This window comes from Somniosus microcephalus, chromosome 7 (assembly GCF_052327205.1).
Source record: "Somniosus microcephalus isolate GS21.2 chromosome 7, FLI_Smic_1.0, whole genome shotgun sequence".
NCBI lineage: Eukaryota > Metazoa > Chordata > Chondrichthyes > Squaliformes > Somniosidae > Somniosus > Somniosus microcephalus.
Genome location: NC_140993.1, coordinates 139,880,003 through 139,886,002, shown reverse-complemented (window position 1 = coordinate 139,886,002; position 6,000 = coordinate 139,880,003). Strand labels below are relative to the sequence as shown.

At 44.8% G+C, this 6,000-nt stretch overlaps 1 pseudogene; it reads left to right on the top strand.

Moving 5' to 3' along the window:
* The first annotated feature begins 5,223 nt into the window (after positions 1 to 5,223).
* Positions 5,224 to 6,000, top strand: part of LOC147114913 (uncharacterized) — a 94,726-nt pseudogene continuing 93,949 nt past the window's right edge.

Below are 6,000 nucleotides of genomic sequence, written 5' to 3'. Positions count from 1 at the left end.
TGTTGTTTCCTCTCACAATTTTTCTTTTTCTTTATAGAATCATAGATTTAATATAGGGCAGTTGCTACCTTTATGTGTATATCTGCCTTTTCCTGTCTTTGACGATGATGATTTGATTTTTTAAGAACAAGTTTGGTGCACGTAGTTTCCAATCAGTGACTCCCCACAGCAATGTGACTGCCTGAAAATTCCATTGTACCCATTAAAATACCTGCAGGGCAGGTTGAGAAAGCAGTTAATAATACTTACAGGATCCTAGGCTTCATGAATAGACGTATAGGGCAGGATTTTTATTGGGCCGTGGAGGCGGGATTGGAGGCGTGTGGGGGGTTAAAATCTCGAAATCGGGGGGGGGGCAAAAACCCATCCCGCCCCCAACCTGCCTCTATGCCAGTTTCAAAGGAGGCAGATACCCGACCTGTGCTGGGAGCCGCCTCCCCGAGGCGGGAAGGGGATTAGTGCCAATTAACTGCCTGTTAACAGGTAGTTAACAGGCAGTTTTTAGCCTAATCCCTATTTTTATTCCTGAAGTGTGAGATTCCCGACGGCTCCAAACCATGCCAGGTTAGCGAGGCGGACTGTCGGGCTGAAGGGCTTGGAGGATTCGAGATGTCCGGTGTTCAGGTGAGTGATGGGTACATGAGTGCAGAGGTAAGTGTGTTTGGTGTGTGTAAAGTGTTTGAAGAAATTTTACTTACCTTTACTTACCTTTACAGCCTTCCTTCCTTCAGGTCTCGGGAGTCCCTCATCTCACCAACACAGAAAGCAGAATGGCCATGAGCTGTCAAAAGTTGCAGCATTCAGCTTTCTGTTCTGGAGAGATCTCTAAATCAGCCTGAGAGGAAGGAATTAACTTAGAGTACAGATTGTCAGTGTTTGATGGCTTCAAACAGCTGTCAAACGCTGATATTTCATCTGTCAAAAGCTCTTGACAGATGAAATGTCAAACTTTGACGTCACCTGTTGCCTGGTGGCCCTTAATTGGCCTGCTGAGCCCGGGTCAAGCAAGTAAAAATCGAGTGGGTTAGCCACAACTCGGTGGAAGTGGGACTACAACCACAAAAGTTTTAGTCCCGCCTCCTACACGCCTCCAGTATCAAAATCCAGCCCAGAGTACAAAAGCATGGAAATTATGATGAACCTGTATAAAACACTAGTTCGACCGTATTGTGTCCAATTCTGGGCACTGCACTTTAGGAAGGATGTGAAGGCCTTAGGAAGGGTGCAGAAAAGATTTACGAGAATGATTCCAGGGATAAGGGACTTCAGTTACATGGATAGAATGGAGAAGCTGGGCTTTGAGAGGCCCCTGGCCATCTTAAAGGGTGCCTTTTCTGCCCAATAAATGGCTGATCTTTTTCAAAAAGCACTTTTAGCAATTCAATTGGTTCTCCTTTTTTATTATTTGCAGGCTCACTGACTGATTCAGGATATGTCATCTTCATAAGTTCTTACTGACTTCTCATTGGTTGTATTGTAGCCAGTAACCTTTTGATTCAATTCGGATTTGCAGCTGTTTTACTTTGAACCAATCAAATATGTGTAATGGCAACAGTAGGACACCAGGAAGTAAGTGTGACAAAGATGTGCATACAGGCACGAAAACTTTTATTACATTATAGATAGTACTTCCATTGTAATTACCACATAAATACTGTGGCAACAAGAGCAGGTCAGAGGCTAGGTATTCTGCGGTGAGTGTCTCACCTCCTAACTCCCAAAAGCCTTTCCACCATCTACAAGGCACAAGTAAGGAGTGTGATGGAATACTCTCCACTTGCCTGGATGAGTGCAGCTCCAACAACACTCAAAAAGCTCAACACCATCCAGGACAAGGCAGCCCACTTGATTGGCACCCCATCTACCACCCAAAACATTCACCCTCTCCACCACCGGCGTACCGTGGCTGCAGTGTGTACCATCTACAAGATACATTGCAGCAACTCACCAAGGCTTCTTCGGCAGCACCTCCCAAACCCAAGGCCTCTTCCAGCTAGAAATACAAGGGCAGCAGGTGCATGGGAACACCACCACCTCCAAGTTCCCCTCCAAGTCACACACCATCCTGACTTAGAAGTATATCGCCGATCCTTCATCGTCACTGGGTCAAAATCCTGGAACTCCCTACCTAACAGTACTGTGGGATTACCTTCACCACACAGACTGCAGCGTTTCAAGAAGGCAGCTCACCACCACCTTCTCAAGGGAAAATAGGGATGGGCAATAAATGTTGGCCTTGCCAGCGACGCTCACATCCCATTAAAAAAAAAGAAGTTACTGCCTTGTTGTCTTGCCAAATTGGATGAATGCCACAGCACTCCTAAAAAAGTGTGTGAGTGAGCTGAGAAATGCAGGCCCAACAGAACCCTAGCTGAAAGTACACCGATCCCCTGTGGCTGCTTGAAATGAGGCTGTTGCAGCAAAGAGGAGTGTGGTTGTACTTTCCCAGCCACTGGAGGAGCTGTTTGGGCAGATGATCTTGCCCGCAGATCATCATGTGACAGCTCCTCCATTGCCTTTTTGGTGAATCTGACCCTGCCTGCAGAGCTCCTCACTGAGAGCTTCATATAATCCATGTGGCCTGTAAATTCTTTGGGGAGGGGAGTAATATCTTGTAGGATGTATCTTCAAATGTCTCCTTTCCTCTATCCTATACTGTTCCTCCTCTACTAAATGTGCAAACAAAGGAATGCCAAAGTGGCACTCAGAACCTGTAGGTGGGGCAAAAATATTCCAGTTGGCTCACAGGCAAGTCCATCTCTGTCCAATTGCAGGAAAGTAACACTCTCAAATCTCTTCTGTAATTCCAGCAATTTCCCTTAAAAGTCTCTTCAGATTCCAGGCTCCAAAGTCACTCCCTCCAGTTTCATTCATGCTGGCAACAGGAACATCTTTTTCATTTTGTTCTAAGTTATCCATGGTGCATTGCGAGTGCAAGTCACTTGTTTTGGGAGCTCCAACACTGGTCACCCTCATTCACATATATTTAAATGACCCTCCAGCAGCATTGCCACAAGCTCCTCAAGAGGTGTGGTTAAAATCAAACAAAGCATTTTTAAATTACTGAGCTGATGATCTGCATTAATCCACACATGTATGGAAATGTATTCAGTGTCTTATGAAAGGAAATCACTAGAAAATTTACTTGAATCTAATAAAATGATGTTTTAATAATTGAATTAACAAATCTGTATTCATGGGTGCATAGTTAATATCATGGGCGCGATCTTGCCAAACCTGGGGAGGCAGGTATGAAGGCGGGACTGCCGGGAAAATGGCAGAATTTGGGGGCGGGTGCCAGGAGGCGGGTAGCCGACCCGCGCCAGGTCCCGTCTCTTTGGAGGCGGGAAGGAGATTACAGCCACTTAACTGCCTGTTAACTGGTAGTTAACAGGCAAATAAGAGGATTATCCCCCATTTTACTCATACAAGTGCTGGCTTCCGAAGGCTGCGATCCCCACCAGGGTCACCGAGGCGAGTAGTGGGTCTGCGGTGGTCGGGTGCAAAAGTGCGCTGTGAAGGTAAGTGATGGGTGCAAGTGTGGCGAGGTGAGTATGTGGGGTAAGTGGAATGTGTTAGAAAAAGTGTACTTACCTTTGTTTCTTCCTGCAGGCTTCAATCAGTGGGTATGCGGAGAGTCTCGCACCTCCGCGGCAAAGATGACAGATGGCCGTTGCAATCTCCAATGCATCAACCATCTAATTTCTGCTGATGAAAGAGGTTTGATGAGTCTTGAATTCAAGACCTCATCAAACTACAGAGAATGTCAGTGTTTGACAGCTTCACAGAGCTGTCAAACAATGAAAATTCATCTATCAAAAATTTTTGACAGATGAAACGTCATACGCTGACATTCTCTGTAACCGGCTTTCCCTTAATTGGCCTGCTAATCCTGCTGGGTGGACTTAACAATGTCAATCAAGGGAAAATAGCATGGGTTGGCCACAAGTCGATGGAGGCGGGACATCGACCCGACAAGCAGCAGTCCCGCCTCCAACGCTCCCCCATTGGCGAAATCGCCCCCTATAATATAAATTCCTCCTTTTTCTCAGAGCCGGGAAAATTTAAAATCATGGGGGTAATTTTCATTTTTACTGCCTGGGCAGTAATGTGGCAGAGCGGATCGCCTGCCATTTGCAGAATCTTCCAAATTTTCATACCACTGATTGAAATACGATAAAAACTGGGCAGGTACTACTGCCAGATTACTGCCCTGGCAGTGAAGGTGAAAATGATCCTGCACTTGTTTTAAAGATGGAACTGGTGCTTATGATGTCTTTCTATTATTATATTGTTAGCTACAAAATCCTTTATTCGAACAAAGTAAGTGTACTTTTTAAATGAGTTACAGTCTACACAGCTATAAAAGTAAGACCTAAAATATTGACTGTAAACTCAAGTGCATTACTATAATTTCCAACTTTGGATGATGAATTATTAAGAAGCAAAAGGTTTTTTGCAACACTGCGCAATTTGTCAATGAACTGGTTAAAAGCAACCATGTATAACTAAGTTATTGTGACATTTTCCCATCTCTAGTATTATCTGTCAGATGCAAAAACCAACAGGACGATCAAACATGCTACTATTTTAATGGGTATGCTGTTGATATTAATTGATGCAAGTGGACAGCCTTGTCTTGTAAGAACATCTGCTTATTGGAAAAAATGGATCTTCTTTAGCTGTCATTGCCATTGAATTGGTTTAATTTGACAACAGAATTCATTACATTGTGTGTACAATGAACTGGTCAAGTTTGTTCATTTGCTATAAAATGCATTCTGCCTGCATTTGTCAATGTTAGTACTTATTTCAAATGTCATTTAAAAAAAAGTTATTTCAGTGATGTGTGTTTTGCTTTTCCTGGACTTCGGCATAACCAGTGATGAGCACATAGTAGTGATAAAGCTTTTACCACAGCCCCAAGACACTGGCCCTGAAATTGGATATGGCTCAAAAACGGGCGCGGGCAGCACGAAGCGCTATGTTCCCGCGCCCATTCAAAGTCGTGCAGCCAGCGTGCAAAATTCATGCTGCCTGTTCATTATAATGATTGCAGTGCTGAGCTCCGTGCCAAACCCACTGCTGATTGGCTTAGTGCTGAACGGGGGGCAATATCGGGTGCAGTCTACTGGCCAATAAAGGTTAACCTATGCGCTCTGCACTACTTAAAGTGGAGGTGCTTTGTTGCAGAAGCACCTCATTGTCATTGTGGAGAGAGCCATGGCCAAACAGACAAGGAAAAGGGTGAGGAGATTTTCAGATCCGGCACTGGAAGCTTTGGTCCTGGGGGTTCAAACACGCCATCAGGTCCTCTACCCACATGGGGGGCAAGAGGCCGTCAAGGCAGAACACCAGAAGACCGTGGTAGGAGATCACTGAAGCCATCACTGCGACGAATGTTGTCCTCAGGACCTAGATCCAGTGCCGCAAAAAGTTTAATGACCTCACACGAGTGGTCAAGGTGAGTGAATGCATCATCGAATGGCATATCCCACCATCTGTACCACAAGCATCACATACTGCTCAATGCACCACACTCCCATCATTCACCTACCAACAATCAATCACCACTCGTACCTTAGAATCATAGCTTCACTTCACCCTCACACACTTATCACTGCTGCAAGGCTCACACCCACATTTCTCACCTTGCACACACTACCAGCTATTCAACCATGGTGAGCACATTACCCAAACACATTGTACCACACTTGTTGTATCCGTGTGTTAATAGAGACACGGAAGGCAGGAGTAGGTTTCACAGGTGTTTGCTGAACAAAGTCTGGAGGTGAACTAACAGATACAAGACAATATACAGGCTTATATAGCCCGAGTGGCCATTACCGGCATTACAGTACACAGGGGGCTCTTAAAGGCACATACACCACAATTCCTCCCCTTTTAGACAACCAGTGCATAATATTTTAATCATTAATTAACATGTTACAAGAACAATAATCTACACATTGCTGCAGTTAATCAATTATAAATCAGTCT